This window comes from Aplidium turbinatum, chromosome 1 (assembly GCF_918807975.1).
Source record: "Aplidium turbinatum chromosome 1, kaAplTurb1.1, whole genome shotgun sequence".
NCBI lineage: Eukaryota > Metazoa > Chordata > Ascidiacea > Aplousobranchia > Polyclinidae > Aplidium > Aplidium turbinatum.
In genome coordinates, this window is record NC_137472.1 from 4,795,349 (window position 1) to 4,817,127 (window position 21,779).

At 37.2% G+C, this 21,779-nt stretch overlaps 1 non-coding gene across 1 annotated transcript; it reads right to left on the bottom strand.

The window, feature by feature from the left end:
* Nucleotides 1-2,586: 2,586 nt before the first annotated feature.
* On the bottom strand, nt 2,587-2,693 carry LOC145785214 (U6 spliceosomal RNA). The gene has a single exon (XR_014291144.1). It is a non-coding gene; the product is annotated as a U6 spliceosomal RNA (small nuclear RNA).
* Between the last annotated feature and the right edge of the window lie 19,086 nt (nt 2,694-21,779).

The window sequence follows — 21,779 nt, forward strand, 5'->3', positions numbered from 1 at the left end:
ATTTCTGAAGCAGATCGTGATATTTATTCTGCACTTCCCTTGTAATCTTGAACTTGCTTGGGGCAGACGTAAACTTTATTTTAAACGCTAAAATTTGCAAAGCTAATTAGTATTTTCGACTTGAAAACCGCAGGCATTCATTGCAATGAATGTAACATTAAGTGTAACCTTCACAATAAATGTAACTGAACAAAGGTGTGTATGAGAGGAAGAGACAGGGTGAAGTCACTTCACTGAAGAGACAGGGTGAAGTCACTTCACTGAAGTGCGGTTACTCTTTGTGGTGTGCACTGTAAGAAATGAGGTTCTTAGACTGCTTGGCCACCTTTGCGCAACTGTGTGACTTGTTTGTTAAATTTCGTGTATTTTGGTTTTTCCTCAGTAGGCTATTTATTAGTTGTGGTTTTTGAAGGTGTGTATGAAAAGGAAGTGTATGAAAGGAAGAGACAGGGTGAAGTGCGGTTACTCCTTTTGGTGTGCACTGTAAGAAATGAGGTTCTTAGACTGCTTGGCCACCCTTGCGCAACTGTGTGACTTGTTGGTTAAATTTCGTGTATTTTTAGTTTTCTGCAGTGTTTATAAGTTGTGGCTTTTGTAATCTGTTACTTTCTTTTCTATTGAGCTTTAATTTCATCATCGAAGCTGATTTTTTACCCAAAACAAATAATTTAAAATTTACATAACGGTGAAAACGGTGAAAAAAACGATAGATGTGAAAAACGATAGACAGAGGGTAGACAGAAGTTTAAATCTTGTTGATAAACATTAACAAAAGTTTAAATCCAATATAGTTATTACTATCTGAAGTCTTTACAAATTGTTTCACCTAACGGCTCATCAGAAGGTCTTATTCAAATAGAATAAGATTCAAATAGATTCTATTTGAATAAGACCTTCTGATGATCCGTTAGGTGAAACAATTTGTAAAGGCTTCAGATAGTAATAACTATATTTGATTTAATTTGCTCTGTTTTGCCTTTTTGCTTAGCATTGATCACTTTTTGTAGTATTAATAGTTTTCATTGTTTTAATAAAAGTTTATGTTGATAAATATTTTCATGCAAAATTTGACGTTGTTGTGCTGAAAATTATAGTTACGGCCCGAAAGTGTTGTAGTCGCCATTTAATTTACGTTGATATTATGTAACTCGTGACCAGCCTCACTACATAATTACCTTCAGCGCTTTCTGGTCCAGACGTTGGAATTGATTACCACCACACTGCGCGTCGTAATCAATTAGCGATCTGTACCACCTTCCTCAGTTGCATGCTTTGCATTTCTTTTCTTACTACAATATATATTGCGTTGCTTTTGTACACTCAGTCCAGGGGTGTTCACAGGGGAGTCTAGGTGGTACAATTGGACCCGGGCCCGGAATATTTAAGGGGCCGGATTTAAAAGATTCCCCGCGACTTCAAACATTATCAAGATCTTAATATAATCAGATCTAAAGCAATTGCCATCAGAGGTTAAAACAGAGTATCCCTTTCAGCTGTCAGATGGTAAAGTACAGGGCCCACTGGGCCACTGGGCCTACTGGGCCTACTGGCCACTGGGCCTACTGGATGGTAAAGTACAGGGCCTACTGGGTGCCGGGCCCACTTCAGCTTTCTGGTGGTAAAATAACCACTTCTGTCACCAAACAGTAAAATAAGATTTTAGTCTAGTAAGTTATAGTGATTTCCCTAACCACGACTATTTGCCGAAACACAAATTCAAAATAAACAGGCTAATATTTGTTCAAACTCAAAAACTGAAATGGCACAGGTAAGAAGATTACTATCTCTGTTTCTGCTCTAAAAATTAGACTAAAACCGCTATTCCGATTGCAGCAATCAGCAAATGTTTGACCTAGGCCCAAACACCTTTCACATATGAAATTGAAAACTTTATGACTCTCTGCACTGCTGTAAATTCTTGTGGTGAGCCTAGAATGACCAGTGAAACATCAATGGAATCGGGAAGTAATACTCTAGCGCAGCAGTTCTCAACCGTTGGGCCATGGCTCACTAGTGGGCCATGGAAAAATTTTAAGGTGGGCCACAGACCTATTTAAAAATTTGTCAGCGTTAGTGAAAGATTTAGTTTCATTTGTGTTACTATAGTTAATTTGACACTTGTGTGTTTTGTTTAGTTGTTTTGATTGCAATGAATGAATGGTGATTGATGCTGCTGTAATTTGCTGCAGAATGGTACTGTAATTCCCATTCTAATTATTGAAATAATAACTTGGGTGGCGTGATGTAATCAAATGTAACCGACCGACCAATCAGATTATAGTTCTAGGTGGGGGTTGCTTAAAGTTATTCCAATGCGATGTCCAGCCACACTGTCACAGTGGTTGCTAACGTTTGTTTTCGAACTTCGAAATTGTCTGTAAGCATAGGGTTGCTTATTTTAAGTTTGCAAATGTCATGTAAACACTAGTGTGCGTTTCACCGTTATTGTGTTTCACGAGCAGTGTTCTCTTTATGCTAGTTCTAGTTGGCAAAATAGGTCGGTGTGTCAACTCAATTTATAATAATAGGCAAAAAAATATATATAAATTTAAATTTAGCTTAGTGCTGCAAAATGTTTTTTTTTAAAGAAATATGGAACACTTCACGATTTTGCGTGTCATCCTTGCGCAGAGGCTATGCTAATCTTTCCTGTCTCGTTCCAATTTTAGTATATGTACTGCCGAAGCAAGTACTGCAAAATGTTGTTAGTCAAGAAATTCTTGCCACGCTGATAAGCACCGCAAGTGACAGTTGTCTATAAAAAACGAAAGACAGTTTTATAGACTCTCACAAAAAGGATGAAAAACCAACTCATTGCTTTAGAGGGAAGACTGTTCATGAATTACGATAGAATTACGATTTTTCGTTGATTTCCACAAGCGTTTGTTTCATGTTGCCTGGTTTCTTTTTCCCTGTTATTGGAGCCTATTTTTCGCTGATATGTTTGCAGGTCACTATTGTTGCCTGTATTGCGATGTGTCAAACATTTCCTTGTTTATTGAAACTAGTAATTGCAAGATATCCTTTGCGAAGCGAAGTGACAACACCACTCTTGCTTGGCGATGAATATTCTTATGAAACCGCTCGCCTCGCTATAAGTGCGCACAACAAGTGGCCTCGTTTATTAGGCACTGTTAAAAAAGTCAAAAGTGTTGTAAAAGGAGCTTGGCCTGGCTGTAGCGTTGTTCGAATAATTTTGTTGCTGCGGTATTCTAACATAAATATGAACAACATGTCGCCGAGTGGTTAGCGCGTTGGGCTCGCAGTCGAGAGCCTGCATGTTCGACTCCAGCCACCCGCACTTGCTGTTGTTTCTCTGGGCAAGAAACTTTACGATAATTGCCTCTACCCAGTGATCGATTTCGAGTAATGGGTAGTACCAAATTTAGGTCATAAGTAGAGTAGACAACCGGAAACAGACATTGGCGTCGGCTGCAGCGTGGGTCAGGTGTATGTCGGAAGGCGTACACCGATGCATAGCGCTCAAGTCCGCTTTCCCGCAATGCAGGATAAAGATGAACAAACAAACAAACAGACATGTAACGCTGGATACTGGGTACGAATTGCGTTCTTTTCTAGCATAAGAGTCAACCTACCTAAAATTTTATCAGTGCGGCCCGCCACAGTTCTCCTTAGTGCCAAAGTGGCCCTCATGCAAAAAAGGTTGGTGACCCCTGTTATAGGGAGTCACTTGCCTCCGTAAGGAGAAATTTTTAACTTAAAGGGAGGAATAATCGTGTTGAAAGGAATTGGGAAGAAACGTAACTTAAATCAAATGTGAGTTTATCTAAATAATCTATTGAAATGGTCAACTTATTTATGACTGAACACATAGTTTTAGTTGAGCTTTTACAGCACTTTAGGATGTAATAGACCACTTTGTGATTAGGCTACAATTAAGTCATAGCCTAACTGAAAGTGGTAGCCTACTGAAACATCTGCGGATCTGTTTTTATTATTTTTTGTGAATTCTTGGGGGAAGAAATTGACGATACTTGTGCCTTTCAAAGGAAGAATACGACATTAATGTTGAGAACTACTGTAACTACAAGTTGGTCAATAACGTTCAGGAGCACGCATCTCATTGATGCACGGTTCAATAAATAACCTGTTTTGAAATGTTTTCTGCTGTTTTTTTGTTTTTAAACCTATTTTGCAGTTTTTTTCTTGCATGAACAATTATTGGGCCATAATAATTTTTGTCCAACGAAAATGGGCCACGAAAGAAAAAAGGTTGGGAACCACTGCTCTAGCGCCATGTGACAAATAAAAACTCAAAAAATCAACCGCTAGATAGAGATAGTTAATTTTGCGGTTCAAGAAATTTTAAGATTGCGCAAGATTTGTTAAATGACCATGCTTAAACGACGTCAATAAAAGTTTGTACACAACCTTTATATTCATAACTTTGTCGATAAAGGGGGCCCGAAAATAAATTGGTACTGGGCCTGAGAAATTCTTTCAACGGCCCTGACTCAGTCAGTAAGTACAAAGAGGTAAATCGTTCACTTACTTGGTTGGCTACTATTATTATTAGGGCAACCAAAAGTCAATAAAGTCAAAATTGTTCTGCCTTGACCAAAGTTTATAAAACGTCCATAAACTAAATTTTAGGCTGACACGAAGAGACGTTTCAAAGTTATTAGGTAAAAAAGTCATATTTCATGGTTAGGTTAAAATTTTCTTTTAACGTAGTTTTTCTTCTCTCTATTGATATTTTATTAAAGCTACACAGACCATTATGCATATAGTATTGAGTTTTAGCTTCCTGATGTTCTCAAATTTGTCTTTAGCTAGCCTATAATTACGTTCAAGGTTAAACTATATATTCAAGCAAGAATCTGAAGGAATGACATCAAGTGCATTGTGAAAATGGGACGAGATGATATTTCACCACATTTATATAGCCTGCTGAGGAACTCCCAAGCAACTTCTGTATTAGTAGAGAGAGCTTCTCCATTCTAGGAAAAATTTTGGCGAGAGACAGGAACTTCAAAGGCGATAATGTGAAACATTACTTAACATTGAACTATAATACTGCAGAACCCTCTCAGTAATTTCGGGATATTTAAAGACACTCCATATTTATCTTTTGCAGTTTTTCGAGTGACTTTCATTATATGTTCGTTAGCTGTGGTGTGGTTGAGTCTTCCACATTTTCCTTTTATTTCATTAGAAAATAAAGATATCCTTACCTAACGATTTGATTTCTAATATGCTTTGTATTTCGCATGTGGGTTGCAAACGCAAAAAGTTATGGGTCAAAATTAGGTCAAAATTTGTAAATTATAAAGTCAAAATTTCAAGTTTTTAGGTCAAAAAATTGGTTGCCCTATTTATTATTATTACTACTACGTTGTATGTCGACAGTCTAATTGTCACTGCGACCTTTCTTACTTCATTTTTATGTAGCCTACATGTCTAAATATACAACAGGCCCGAAAGTAGGCTCCTTGTATCGGGGGAGAAAGGCTAGTAGGCTAATATTAAGACTAATAAGGCTAGACCTATTTTAAACAAGTTTACCGTTAAGAATTTTGTCGTGGAGTAGATTTGTACATGGACTTGCCCTGAACTAAATACAAAAATGATCATGCATTTTACTACACTAACGAGCAAAAAGGCTGTTGAGGTTTCGAAATGGATTTTAGGCAGTGGCGGATCCAGGGGGCGATTGGGGAAATTGCTCCCCTTAAAACATACAAAAAAAAATTTAATCATTGAAGATAAGCTATGTTGCTGTTGTGATAGGAGTTGGGTGGAAATTTCAAAAACATTATAGCCTACAAAAGGTCATAGGATATTTTGTTGTACCCTAATCAGGGCGAAAATGTAAATTAGAATTAACTTCTCCCCTCTAATCACAGTGTGTGATTTATGAACATTGTGAATATTTTGTTGCGTACAGTTTTTTAAAAGTGTTTCAATTCAAAATTTTCACAATAATCACCACATCCAAAATGCGTCATTGAACTGCAAATATGAGAATTTGAACTTGAATGTTACAAAAGTGACGTCACAATTTGTAATTGTGATGCATGAATGACTTCGTAGTTGAGGTTTCTTCGCAAATTAATCGCGATTTCATTGAATTGCTCACAAAGAAATATCAATAACTTCTCTAAACTTGTGGAATTTGCTCTATTTGTAGCGTTCGAACCAAAATCTTTATTTCAATCATTCTGAAAATTATAATTTCAATTTATGTACAAAAATTAGAGTTGAAATAGAACCAAAATTAATGCGAGTGAAAACAAAATTGTTCAATATAAACATAGACGTTACTTTTACATACTTTTATGCAGTTGCTCTGATAAATCTGTAAACTCAACATTTTTATGTAAAATGGTTTGTAGAGTCAAAATTTAATGTAACTAAACCAAATGAAATTGTTTAATATTTTAATTATTTATTATGGTGATTAGAATAATCATGTTTGAGTTATTAACTAGTTGTTTGGTGTTTGTTAATTTGATGGTAACCACTGGTGGGTATAGATGCTGGAGTGGAGAAATCATTGCGGGCAACGTGAGATGTTCAGGAACTTACGAATGCGATGATATGAGTGATGAATACTTGTGCTATCCTCCCCTTGGAAGTCAGTTCAACAATTCATGTCATTATTGGGATTACCATTTCACAGAAGAACAGAGATGTGATGGTTTCGCAAATTGCGACAATTGCTTCGATGAAGACAATTGCACTGACCCACTCAGGCGCAACTATCTTCGCTGCGATGACGGATCCGAGTGCGGACCATTAACTTTGTTATGTGATGGAAAAGTTTCTTGTCGTGACACATCAGATGAGAAACAAATCGGATTTGGTTTCAAGTGCAATGGTTTTCCTGCCGACAGAAGGTACCGAATTCAAAACTCTACAGCTGTTCCGTATCGATGCATTGTTCCACAACAATCTATGCTGCCAACGTCAAGCAAATTTGATAAAAGACTTTCAGTCTGTTTTAACAATGAAGATGATTGTTATACGTTCAATGATAATGGGAAGCCAATCTTAAACATTTCCAAATGCTGGCCTTGTCTTGATGGAACAATTATACAACGTCAGCAAGTGTGCGATACTGTGTTTGATTGCGCTGACTTATCGGACGAATGTTTATGCGAGAGACAATTTACCAGCGAGATTTGCGATCCTTTGTTTCGTGATAACAATTGCTCCCGAAACGAAGTTCCATGTGCGTTAGGAACTAAATGCATCGATGTTCATCAAATATGTGATGGCTCTAACGACTGTTCTAATGGAACTGATGAAAAGCGCTGCAAAAATACTCCTGATTGTCCAACTGCAACAATTGAATGTTATAAGTAAGAAAGTGATTTTAAACGTTTGTTGTTAAAAGTTTTCAAGTACATTAACTACCATAATCATACTAAACTACCATAATTAAACTATGTAACTAAATTATCAAATGCGCATTGACATGTAGGTTACTTTTAAAGATTGTTTTGCATTGATCACGTAAAAACGCATTGTCATATCGATGGATTTCAAGCCACCTAGAACGAGTAGACGCGTTAATTGATGAATACTGGAAATAATCCAGTGGCGGTTCTGCAGGAGAGGCAATGGAGACAAAACCTCTCATAAGTTTAGGCCAAAAACAAGTTTTCTATCACATTACGTTGTTATGACTGATCTCTCACCTGTTGTCACTGAAAAGTGCCAGCTGATCATTTAAAGATCGATTTGTTACGTCACAGAATGTATTAATGCGTCATGCACATTTGAAGTACACTATTGCAGTGCTTTTTAACCCGTGGGATGATACGCACTTGTGCGGGTAAAAACATTGCAATGCGGATAACAAACCTGTTGCGGATGACCCAGACGACAAAATCCGTCATTTTTACATTGATTTACCATCTGCAAACGTTGAATCAATCTAAAAATGACGGATTTTGTTGTCTGGGAAGGTGGATGAAAATTGCCCATGATTTTGCTTTTCGTCATGTGCGGTTATTCAAATAAGCCTTATTGTAATTGACAATAGTCTTGTGTCTTTCCATTATGCCAACTCAGTCTTGTCACGTGTTGACTTCGTTATAAGGTTGCTGGTTCCGCGGTTTTCTGCAAAATTGGGCTAGCTTTGATTCAAAATCAAGAGAAAAATTCAGCAGTAGTCGCAGGTTGCAAGTTTTATAGTTTATAATGTAGATGTGTGTTACTTGTTCAAGTTTTGGCTTACAGTAAGGAAAGAACATGTGGCTGTTTTGCAACGCGTTTACGAGGCGAATGGTGTTTTTAACCGTGGAAACTGAACTGAATTTTGGGTCAGAACTCTAGATAAGTTGATTGGTGGTACAAAACTTGAAGATTGCGAGTGAAAGGTTGCTCATGACTTAGGCTATTTTATTCTGAAGATAGCTAAAGAAAGAGTCAGATGAAAACCTGCAGCTTCGAGCTACCATGAGCAACATTCTACTCGCGAACTCTTGATAGATTTAAAAAAATCCAGCCCATCCAAGCACTCAAAGTTTTGTGCAAAATCACACTACCTATATTTGGCTGAAAGGTAGGCACCTTAACGCAGGACTTCCCAAACGTTTTTGCTAGCGACCCCTTTTAATCTCCAACAATTTTTCGCGACCCCTTACGATTAAAATGATGAACAGTGCGAAATATCCATTTGTGATATTTATTAAAAAGCTTAGATCAGACGAAAACCAAAAACAATTTACTGGCACTCGGTTCAGTTTGTTTTTATTGTTTATATTTACTTCTGACCCTCACAACGAATGGGTTAGCCCAGGGCCCGATTAACCATGAGGCACACGAAGCACAGGCCTCAGCCCCCTGGTTTTGGGGGCCCCCAATTTTTTTTACATTAGTACCGTAGGCGTCAATACTTTTATAGGTTTCAAGCAGTGCCGTGTCAAGGGGGCCCGAGCCCACCATCTCAGGGGGCCCACAAATAATAGATTTTTGCGTTTTAGTAAAGTGTTTTTTGAGTTGCTAAAGTTCACTGCGTGTACTTGTCCATTAAGAAGATGATTTAGGCTCTTATTATACTAAAACATCTCAAATTTGGGCCTAACTACACTGAAATATCTCTAAAAACACCATTACTATCTAAAAACAAGTTAAAATGCGATAACGTTAGTAACATGATCTGCAGAAATGTATTTAACATATAACAGGTTGGATGCAATTGAATATATGAATTCAAAAAGGGCCCAATTGCCACAAAGTGTTTTTGGTACAACTGTTTTAATTATTTTGGTCATTTACTTTTGTGGTGAAACTTTGATAATGATTATATGCTTAAACATACTGGTAAGAAGCATCATACCTAAAAAGTTCACTCAGTGAGGATTCTGTGGAGAAACTATAGAGAAGTTGAAGTGCAACTGCTGTAGTTGGGCCCATTTCAAAATCAATGGAAAAATTGCTAGGGTATTTTTTATGTGTTTACTGATATGTTTGAAAAATTTGGCAGTTTTTTTAAGTATCATTTAGAAGACATTGAAAGAAGTCGGAAAGCACAAATAGTGAAATAAAAAAAACAAAACTGGAGGACCCTTTTTGAATTCACATATTCAATTTCTTTTCATTGAAAGAAATCGGAAAGCACAAAAAGTAAAATAAAAAAAATGGGGTTGGGTCCTTTGTGTTAGAAAGTTGTAGGTAGGCCTAAATTGGCTAAATTAATATTTATGAAGTTATAGCTATGCTTGAACTATTTGTTAGCCCATATTTCATCATTTGCAGAGACTATATGGCATTGCATTGAAAGCGATTGCCAACAGGGGCCCCTAAACTTAGCTGTGCCTCGGGCCCCCGTGAGCCTTAATCAGGGCCTGGGTTAGCCTACTGGAAACAAAACAAGAAAGCAAACAAGGTTTTGTTCAGTGTGATGGGTGTGACTGCCTTCTGCTACAAAGCAAGTCCAGCCGTGGCTCACTGTTAGTTAAAGCTGGTCTCAAGACGGTTTCAATGTTGCTTTGGTTGGAACGGTAGACGAAGTGAGAACATTTCAGATAAATCATTTTGAAATTTTGGTTTCCAGATGTTCAATTTTTTGATGAACGCATCAATTTTAGACTTCAATGCAAAATATTGATGTTTTCTCCTAGGAGGGACAAACTAAATTAGTTTAGTTTTTCAAGCAAATTTGACATTTGACATAATTTCAAAAACTAGATGTTATTGAGAAAATGGTGGACCAACACTGAATTTTATTCTGTTGGAAAAATCACGATTTCGATTTTCAACGTTAATTGGCTAGTCATTTTAAAGCTTTGACTTTTGAAAGCCACCTTATTTCATGATGCAACAAAACAGTTTTTAACTCCGATTCCATTTCACCTCATAAATTGTCGAAAATACGGGCAGCCTATTGAGTGCGCGACTCTTAATAAAGTTAATAACTGTCACAGCATCTCGCACAGAAGTGTTAATATGCAGTACCTTGTACAAATTGGTATACTTTCTGCGACCCCTGAAGTTCGTAACGCGACCCCTTCTGGGGTCGCGACCTCTAGTTTGGGAAGCCCTGCTTTAACGTACATCACTTGTAGAAAAAACGCATACGCAAATCAGCTGATTTCAATCATGTGATTCAACACGTGATATTCTGATCGTCTTTATCGAAAGATTTTGGTACAAAGAAATTTAACTGAATGCATCGCAACAGCCTGCGTGGCCTAATGGGTTAGGGCAAAGGAGTAGTAATTTCGATTGCGTGGGTTCGATTCCCACTCTCTGCTAATACAATTTTTCTTCTGCAACTGAACTGAGTGCAAGAAGGATCTTAATCACTGCAATCAATGGAGTTTATAAGGAAAATTGTGACTAAAACACAAAGCAATTTCACATTAAAAAGCAGGCACTCTTCTACAAGTGATATACGTTAAAGTGTGACCTTTTGCTTAATAGAAAAACTTAAGAGTTGATTTTTTTTTCTTCAGCCATGTAGAATAAGAAGCTGTTTCTTCTCAATACAAAATCCAAGTTTAAACATCGTTTAGGTGATCCTCAGTTATGTTATTGTCGTTTTCTTATGTATTGCATTATTTTGTACATCATTCATTTTTTGTCGATTTACCATTTTTGTTTGGATAATCACATGGTTCATCTGGGGGAGGGCTGGTGTGACGTTTGGCTTCGATCACTGCAAGCCCGCGCGAGAAACTAAATTAATCTCGCGCTTGCCTTCAGATGATCTTACATTTTTTGTAAGTTACACGTTTCATTTTTTGACTACGTGGAGCACAATTCACCAGTTTTTAGTTTGGTTGAGGTAAAGAATGGTCGTTTGTTTGCTTGTCACTAGAATTTGAGAAAAGGAAGAAAAAAAAACAAAAGGTGCACAATTGTTTCTATTTATTTTTATAGCGTCAAAACTTAGAACAAAGAAAACAGAGGAGAACAAGCTCGTTAGCGCACAAAAGTGCCTACCTAGCTGAAAGTGGGTTTATAGCAAAACAAAACGAGAAAAAATGAATCCTTTTAATTAGACACTTGATGACCTAAAGCGAAAGGCTTTGGAGCAAGAAGTTGTGACGAAGTAGTCTGAAATTTTTAGAAATGCTCAGCAGCAATTGATACATTAATATATTGGGATGATTAAATACAAAATGCTGCTTCTCTTTATCTGCTCAGTGAAATTTTGCACATTTTCTAGTTCTGTTGTTTTTTAATTTGTATAATAATTTTTGTTGTTGTCAAAAGCAAAGTTTCTTCCAAGGGAGGTAGCTAGCGAGTGAAGTAATCCAAACTTGAATTCACATCAATCCTGTTATAGTCGACATTCATTTACGTTGATTCTATGTAACTCATGACCAGCGTCATTGCAACAACTACCTCCAGCGTGTTCTAGTGCAGACGTTGAAATTGATTACCTTCGCACTGCGCGTCACAATCGATTAGCGTTCTGTAGCACATTCCTCAGTTGCATGCCTTGCGTTTCTTTGTTAGTATATATTGTGTTACTCTTGTAGTCAGATATGTATGTACATGAGATCAGTATATTCTACTGGGTTGGCTAAAATTATTACGTTTAATTTTTCGACAGTCACTACGACCTGACTTAGCCTATTTCGTTTTTCTTAAATGTCTAAAAATACAGCAAATCAATTGCAACTTTACCTATCCATTTAAAAATCGATTGATAAAAGATTTAATTTCATAAACCATTCCATTGATATTTCACAAACAAGGAAAACAAATAGCTGCAAACTAACAATTTTTGGTATGTGCGGATGAAACTTTTGCGAAATGAAAAAGGTGCGTACCGTTGTTTTAAAGGTTGAAAAGCACTGCACTATTGTATTTCAATATTTTCCGTCCTGTGTCACAGGTCCATAGCCCAGAGCATCTTGCTCTATTGTTGAACTCGGCTAAATCCTAGGCAGAGTATTTTGCTTTTAGGACAGGGCATTTGTGTAGATGTTGCTTCGTTTTCTCCCGCCTACATATGCAACTTTTGCTTCTCAAGGAATACCCCCAGTGTCACATCATCGTCTTACATCTTCCAATACCAGTTCTTAACCGGTTGATGTATCGTCAATACTCACAGGGTTGATGCTTTCTGGAAGGAAGGCTTTCTGTGGGAGAGAGATCCATATTGGCCGATGTCTGCCCAGCCGCCTGCTCCCCTTGCCATAGTTGAACTTGCAGATTGGTGGCGACCTCATCTTCACCCAGTAGGACAACTGAAACAAGAAACAATTTTTCTTGACTTCAATCGCCTGTGTGCTGGAGTTTAGCCATAGTAGATGTTTTAAATCCATGTCCTGACAAGATCTTTCTTTTCTGCTGGTCACACTTTTTCTGATGTTGAGAAAAGCAATTCCAAACAGAATGTGTAGCGACGTGATGTTGATTGGTTTGAGACAACCTGTAGTTATCAAACGGCAGCTTTGGTTTAATATGGGGTCGATTTATTGGCATGTGCCGAACGTTCTCAAATTTAGCAGGCATATTCTGCAACCGAATAACATAAGGCTAAAGCATACAATTGACCGTGTTGTATCCGGAAAGACAACCCCAATCAGAGTTTCCTAGGTTCTGTAAGATATTATTTCGAGAAGCCACTTCAGCTTTTACTTTTTCGATATGGGGTTTGTATGTGAGGGACCTATCTAGTTTGACATCGAGGTATGTGGGATTGGTATAGTGTGCCAGTTTGGTTCCATTCTAGGAAATGTTATGTAGGCGTGATGCATCCCGGGATCTAAGGTGGAATAAAAAAGTGCCAGTGTTAACAAAATCTTATAGCTATACAGTTACCGTGCATAGCAGAGTCTATACATTGTAAAAGCTTATTTACCTGTGCAAGAGAGTACGTTTTTGCACATGTTGTTGTTTAGAAGTGCTGGAATTATCATCAGCAACTTGGTTGCATCTGTGCTTTTATAGTTGGTAAGTTTTATAGTAAGTTTTATAAGGTGAGTTGTTTAAGGTGAGTTTTATAAGGTGAGTTTTATAAGGTAAGTAAGTTTTATAAGGTGGAAATCTTCAGCAGCAAAAGAGTCATTGATATAGCCTACTCGGTTAATTGAATAAAAAATGCTCATTCTCTCAATGAATGATAATTTCCATCATTGCTGAACAAAATACTGTATAATTTCTTTTACTTGTCAAGTGCGCAAGAGCAGTAGCGAGTGAAGTAAATCAGACTTGAATTCAGATCAAGCCATTGTAACTATGCTATCGATATATAGATAAATAGCTATCGATAAAATTTGCAGCTTATTAACCACTTGCACAAGCTCCGCACAATAGCTTTACTTAATAATCACTAGCACAGCCCAGTTTATCTATTCCATGCAGTTAATAATTGCACAGGTTTTTGCAAATTTCACGACATTTTAGATGTTAACATTTTAAACTATATCATCGATTCAATAACATCATAAATAACGTTTAAATTAACATCATCAATTAGCCAGGCCTACTTACTTTGGTGCAAAGTTGCACTAACCTGCTGTCATGTTGAAATTAAAGCGAGTAGTTCCAATACAAGTGAAAGTTGTAGTCCACTAAAAATTAGACCAGCTACAAGTGAAAATTATACCAGTTAAGCTTATTCAAGCAGATGGTTTGCCTGGGTCTACAGTAGCCAACATTGCTTTATACAAACATACTATACACGATGACGACGATAGGCTTATGGACAAAAAATTTACTAGTCGGCAAAAAATTATACGTTTTGACTTCTTTTTCCATCACAAAAATTTTCTTGGCTATAATTGCTGTTATCAAAACATAATTTCTGTCTTTCTTAACCTCAGTGTAGACAAAAATAATTAGGTCTGTATAATTAAAAGGATAATTTGTGCCAGGTTCCAAAAAGATCTTGAAGCGCCAAATCGAGATACTTTTAAGAATACTCACCGTATTGAAAGAATACCCAGCGGTTTCTTCAAGTTCTTGCCTCTTGAGAAGGTTTGAGGCCTAAAAAAATAATAAAAAATACTCCATGGACTCCCTTGCCAACGTTACTTCTTATTCGCCGTGTGAGCTTCTGGGGCAGAGGGCCAATTCTTTTATCACTTCAAATTCACGATGTTCCCAGACTTTGTTAGATGGCTACTAGAGAGTAGCCAGACTTCGGTTTCATCATGTCAGACACGCAAACCTTCCACTCCGTTAAGTGACTTGAACATGGTGCAGTCATTTGTAATGAGGTCTCGAGAAATATAAAACATCACGTATCACGTGACAAATCTTGTAACTTCTTTGTGGTTAAAAGTTCTGCTTGTAGATTAAATTATTTTGTAAACATTATTATGTTTTGATGTGTTTGATTAAGATGATAAAAAATTTCTTTTAGTTCATTCATGGCCATCTGGAGATGCGGCCTGATTTGTCACATTTTACAGATTTTGATTACAGCTTCTGCTGGTGCTTGACTGACATTTTTTGAGATGTTCTTACTTTTTGTGGTTTCCTAATGACATAAAACTTTTTTGTTGCCTTGGGGAAGCAGTAGCAAATGAGAAAAAGTAAGTTGAAAAACGCAAAATCAGACTGTTATTGAAAATTAACAGTCTGACTAAAATCTTTAAAATCAAAATTTCTTTATTTTTCAACATGTGAAGATGTTAAAACCTATTGTGTTATCTGGGGAAAAGAATAAAGAAAGCGTAAAAATCTAATTTTTAGAAAAATTTATTTAAACGTTTGCCCAAAGTTAGAAAAACCTGGAAATTTATGCAAAATGTGACAAATCAGGCCGTATTTTTAGGTGGCCATGGTTCATTTTAGAGTAATTTTAAATGGGCAAGTATTGGGCGGCAACAACTGTAAAATAAAAGTTTAGCCGTAAAGTTTGAACAAGATCCGGCAACGCTGAATTTCAATACAACCTTTTCTTGGGAGGTACAGTAGTTAGAAATTCCGCACTCTAGAAATCCTTGGTTATGATGGGTAATGTTATTAGCTTAACCCCATCTGGCATTCGTTCCAAAGATGTTCGAAAAGCACGAGACAGGAATTTTTAAGCCCACCCTATTTAATGGTTTATAACTCAGCCGCTAAATATCGCACATTTGACAAAATTAATATGCACATGGTCGAATGAATTTATTTTTTATTGTTGTTACGCTTATAAGTACTGCAGAATAGCTACAGAAACCCACAATCGTTAAGCAAATTGAAAAGAGGTTTTAACACGAGTAGAGCTATGTGTACAAGTGAGAAATCACTTGTGTAGTAGGTACCAAGTCCTGCTGCAATAATTACGAAGTAATCACAGCCACAGGGCGACACGACGTAATCAAGCGCACGTGACTCGGTGCAATGCACTAGTAATAAAGCAATAATCATAACATAAAACTAACGTTACTGAAATGTATCATTCCTCACTTATAAACTCTTTCGCGCCCAGCGATTTTGCACGGTTTGACCGCAAAACCCAGGCATTTTTGCTATTTTTTCTCTAACTTTATCGAGTTGATACGCGTGACACCGATTGTGTATTTTGACATGGAATATTTTATTGGAAAGATAATTTCAAGTTCTGACTATAAATGTTAGAACTTACTTTCCTAATACAACATATTTGAAGATGCAGTATTTTCAAATTGTGTACTTTTTTAACTTTTTTTTGTTAAAAATTTTGTGAAAATGAAGCATCTTACAAAAAAAAATACTCCCACCTTTTCTGTAGAACCTAAAAAGATTTTTTTTCTTCAGTGGACTTCCTAATGGTATGAAGTGTCAAGAAAAAATCAAACACGCCTTGTTCCTTTAGTACATACTTTTCTTTTTACTGTTGGCTAAAGTAACCACACTTTGTCAAACTTGAGCAATTTTTTTTTTTTGAAAAACACAAGAATATCAATAAAATAAGCATTTTACAAGGGACCAGTAAATTTATGGATATTCTGCTACAAAGACAACGTTTTATATCACACATCAAACAGCATCATTTTAAAATGATGCTGGGCGTTTCGCATTAAACCTAAAATCATTTTAAAATGATGCTGGGCGCTTCGCATTAAACCTCAAATCATTTTAAAATGATGCTGGGCGTTTCGCATTAAACCTCAAATCATTTTAAAATGATGCTGGGCGTTTCGCATTAAACCTCAAATCATTTTAAAATGATGCTGGGCGCGAAATAGTTTAACATTTAGCAATAGAAAGAAGACATGGCATTCCACCATAAACGTAGACTTTCACGACACACGATCTCGTGTAAAAACATTACAGCTGAAGGAAGGAGATACTAACCAAGTATTTGCAACTCAACATACACAACAATATATAGTGCATCTAACAGATCACTGCAATAATGGTCATATTACAATTAAGGTCAGAAGCACATACGACTAACAAACGTATTGGCTAAGCTTGATAGAAATCAAGTTTGTGTTTGTTTCGAAGAGGATAGCGTCTCTGCGGTACAGCTTTACCATGCCCAGAGTGTTCGTTGGTATGGATCGGTTCAGACTCTTTCCATGGACTTCGTGCAAACTTATCTTTTCTTGATTTAGAAAAGTCACTTTTACTTTCGGTTTTAACGTTTTGAAACCTGGTCTGGAGTTGATTTGTGTGTTTCCTCCAAACGCCTCGTTCCGTTCGTACATTGTACAGAACACGTCCACGTCTTTTAATTACCGTACCTGGTAGCCACTTCGAACCAGATGCATTGCATAGTTTCGAATACAAACTAATGAATCTTCTTCATAGCTTCACTTGTTATGAGAAGCAAGTCTTTGTTTTGAATTACATTTTTCAATTGGCGAGAACAAGGACAGCGTTTTCGGCTGGCGCCCATGAAGAACTTCGGCTGGATTCTTCCAGTCGAGGCATGGGTGATGTGTGCTTCTATACGTCGTAAGTACTAACAGATGGGCATCTTGCTTTCTCACTTCTCCCTTTGCAGTTTTTGTCCATTGCCTTGTTAAAGGTTTGTACGAAGCGTTCCTCTTCGCCATTTGAACCTGGATGGAACACTGGCGAGGTGATCTGGTCTATCTTTAATTTTGAAAAGAACCTTGAACTCCCCAGGAGTGAACTGACATCCGTTGTCTGAGACAATCATGTCTGGGGAGCCTTCTAGCGTAAAGATCTGCTGCAGTGCGTTGATCGTTGCTTTAGAGGTTGCCTGTCCGATGTTCTGCATAGAAACATAAGGGTATTTTGAGTGTGCATCAACGCAAATCATCCACCATCTTCCCTAAGAAAAGTCCAGCATAGTCGAGATGAATCCGCTGCCACGGCTTTGTTGTTGAGAAGGAGCGATCTTCCTGGTGTCAACACTACCTGACTACTAACTATAGAACAGGGAGCATTGTGTTTCTCTAACCATACCGTTGTAGCCTCCACAGTAGCCATCAAGACTTTTCCAAAAATATGTGTTTCTCGGCATTGGCGAGATACGTGTCTATCGCTGTCAATTCTAGGTACACTCGACTGCGGAGAAACACATGGCTTTGTTGTTTTCGGCTATGCTTGGTACTCTTTGTCCGAAGCTTTTGTGATAAGCCTGCAAGGTCCGCATGACTTGACCATCTCTTCAATGCTTTTGTTCAACTCCGGCCACTATACGTATCTGCGTGCCTTCTGCTTCGTTAGGGTGATTCCTCAGTGACCTTCATGCAAGAGATCTAAAACTCGTGTCTGCAAACATTGCGGAATTACTGCTGGTGGAAAACCGTCATTTTGTAAAAGTATTACACCGTTTTCTACCCACATCGAAAAGCAAGTTTGCAATGTTGCGTCCACCTAAACGCTGCTCTTTTCTTCAACAACGAATTCAAAAGTTTTTCCTTCTGGAAGATTAGCTATAAAACTACCATAATAGTTTTGCGATTGGAGTAATTGCTTTATTGCTTCTTCTGATGTGCTCGACGGTCGCTTGCCGTCTTTGTCGATTCCATGACCAAGGTATTCGACCGAATTCTTGAAACATCCACATTTTTGTACTTCAACGCATAAGCCATACTTCGCTTAATGTTCCATAAGCTTATCTAAGCTGTTCCAATGTTTTTTTTTCTTCTGTTGGACCTGTTACTAAGATATCATCTAGATATGCTACTACACCAGGGATTCCAGAAATCATTTAATCCATGCAACGTTGGAATTGGGCTGGGTTTGAAGCCACACCGAAACACATACGATTGTATTCGAAGAGACCAAAAAGTATTTATGATACAAAGTTTTTTTGCTTCATCATCAAGCTCTAATTGCAAGTAAGCATCCGACAAGTCAATTTTAGAAAAGTACTGATCTACTCCCAGCAATTCCAGCAATGTTTCCAACGTCGGCAACGGATGTTGATCCACTTGATTTATTGGTTCAGTCCCTTGAAGTCACCGCAAATTCGTATACTTTCATTCGCTTTCGACACCGCAATGATTGAGCTGCCCAATCGCATTATTTTATTGGCTACAAAACGTTACGCTCTACAAGTCTGTCCAATTCTTCTAGGATTGGTTGCATTTTAGAAAATCAAATTGGCCTTGATATGCAAAAACAGGCTTTGCTTCCGGTTTAAGTTTATAGAAATCTTTATTTAAACACATTTCCCAAGATCATACGAAAAGACTCTGGAAAATTTGCGAGTTAACCCTATCTCTAGCAACACGGCATTTTTATGAAAATGTCCCAAACTTGTAGTGAAATATTTCACAGAAGGAAATATGCTATAAATGTGGAACTTCTCGACTTTTATTTTTTATTCTTTTGCGAATTTTCTAAACCTACGCTGGTTTGGAAAATTATAAACCTACACTGGTCATTTTTCTACCTTCCTGCCCTTCACACTAAGTATTTTATCTCAGGTGGCTAGACATTATCGTGCAATGCTAGTTATATCATAGGTTATATATAGGTTTATGTTAGTGCAATTACTTTGAAATGTAAAAACGCCCAAAGTTGCCTTATATTTATGGGTAAAAGTAATTTTTTGTTTAGTTTAACATCACTCTATGTAATAATTCAAAAATTTTAATTTGGTAGCTATTTTCGAGAAATTAGAATAAAAACCGAATTTTTGAAGATTTTTCATCTCAAATACTTTATTTCAATCAATCTGTTGGGTAAAAATTTAATTTCTATACGCACAATACACGTGGCTATTATCTTGTAAAATATTTTGGCTCTGTGATTTTCATAGCTCCGGTTATTAGCGATTATTCAGCGATAGCCGTGACGTACTTTCCGCGTACAAAAACAGCTCGTACTAAGATAGGGTTAAAGCTGAAACTTGCCTTTTCCTCTCCATTGGTGAAACTTCTTCTGTCTGTTGAACTTGTGATGATACGAGAAGTTTTTTTTTGTGTGAATTTTGATTTAGCACCGAAATGCACTGACTAGTCAAGCCAAAAATCCACACAGATTCGTGTCTTTGTTTTCTTTAAGTACAATTAACTTCATCCTTAATTTTAATTGACAACCTATCTTAACATTTTCAAAAACTTTAACATGCAAAGGTCTACCACCATAAGCATGTGGTGAGGTTTCTTATGGATAGCATGTGGGAGAATCTAACTCACGATATCCACGTAACCCAAACATGAGACATGTTGATCCAATGTCCCACTATGGCACGTGAACGGTTTGCCGTTGACGTCCGCCCGGATCCAAATTTGCTTTTCCGATGTGATGGTTTCGACTTCCGCTTTTCCTTTCATGGAGGTGTTTTTTTAATTTTGTTGCAACTGCTTACATGGCCTATAGCTCTGCTGTGATTTTGGTAAACCTAATATCCGCCATTTTGTCAAAAATGACTTTTTTGCATTTTTCTACGTTTAAAGACTTCATGCATCTCCTGACAAAAATTGTGCCTCTATGTAGTATGGTTTTCGAGATAATTGCTGTGTAAAGCCTAACATATTCTAATCTGTGCAAGAATAATTTTCTGAAACCTAACATAATTATTCATCTACTCCAATCACGTAACAGGATATCGTCACGTGACAGCCATAATTTCAGCAGCAATTGCAGCAGGCTACTTCACTACATCTTACATCTCTTGAGTTGCATGAAGCGGATTTAAAAGCGTTTGATTAGGTAGATTGGGCTAAAATGTTGCTAATCACTAAGTAAGCTTAATTATGTAGGCTAGCCTAAAAATGTCCATTCGAACACACTAGTTTTTCTTTTCATTAAATGCCGTGTCATTTACATCTCGCCGATCAGTTTGATTTTTCCTAGCCTACTGGTGTACTGATGGCTTAGTTGACTTTACGGTAGGCGTAATAGCTTAGCTTGCATACGATTATTGAGGTTTTAAAGCAGAGGCCCGGGAGTACGCTACTCAGTGTGTTTGGTCATTTCTCATCAGATGCTGTGTAGCCGATGAGCCAATGTAGTACGGTAGCCTTAAATGAAGGCATGGTTATTAAGTAGGCTACCAGCAACTAATTTTAAATCGGCGATAGCCTTTAACTTAGCAGGCTTCCGTGATATCACCAAAGTTATCTACAGATTACAGTGACGAAATGATACACAGTTTTGGGAGAACTCCAGAGGCTTACCGGTAGCCTACTTTAGGTTTGATTTAGGCTTACAAAGCCAACATAGTGTGGTCAAAGCCAACATTTAGCTTATATGAGGCTTTATCATACAAAAACATAGCATTAAATAAGCCAATAAGGCGGTTAAAGTCAACATCGAGAGTATATATTAGGTTTTATCATACAAACCTAATACTTTTTTTATAACTAGTTATCTGGCAAAACCAAATATACGCCATGTTTTAATAAAAAAACAAAAACCTGGCTCAAACTTCATTCTTAAAAATTTTGTTTGGTTTTCCGCTCCAGCCTTCCAAAAGTCAACTTCGAGTATTTTTCCTTGGTAATTTTACAGCTATAAACACAAAAAGTCGTTTATTTCGAAAACTTGAAAATGGCGGATATTAGGTTCTGCCAAATTACGGCAGAGTTTCTACTCGGTCAAGAAAAACAATCCTGACATGATTTCCACGCCTTGCGATCTTGATTTGTGGAACCAACTGAAGGTTTCTTTCTACTCTTAATGTAGATTGCGAACATCTTATTAATAACCACTGCTTCATCTGATGCAACTTTCCTCTCAGGATGTTATCAGTTTGCATCGTTCTGATATAAGCTTCGTCTTTGTTTGGAACATCATCGAGTGAAAAACTTAAATTCATCAAACATTGACGCCTGACTTCAGGGTGTGGGGTGTTTAACACAATAACATCTCTAATTTGCTCTTTGACATAGCTGAGATGATTGCACTGCTCAGTTTTGCACGTAAACTCACAATTTTGAGCAAGCCCTCGTAAAGTTGCTATCCAATCTTTATAAGACTGACCCCCATGTAATTTACAGTTG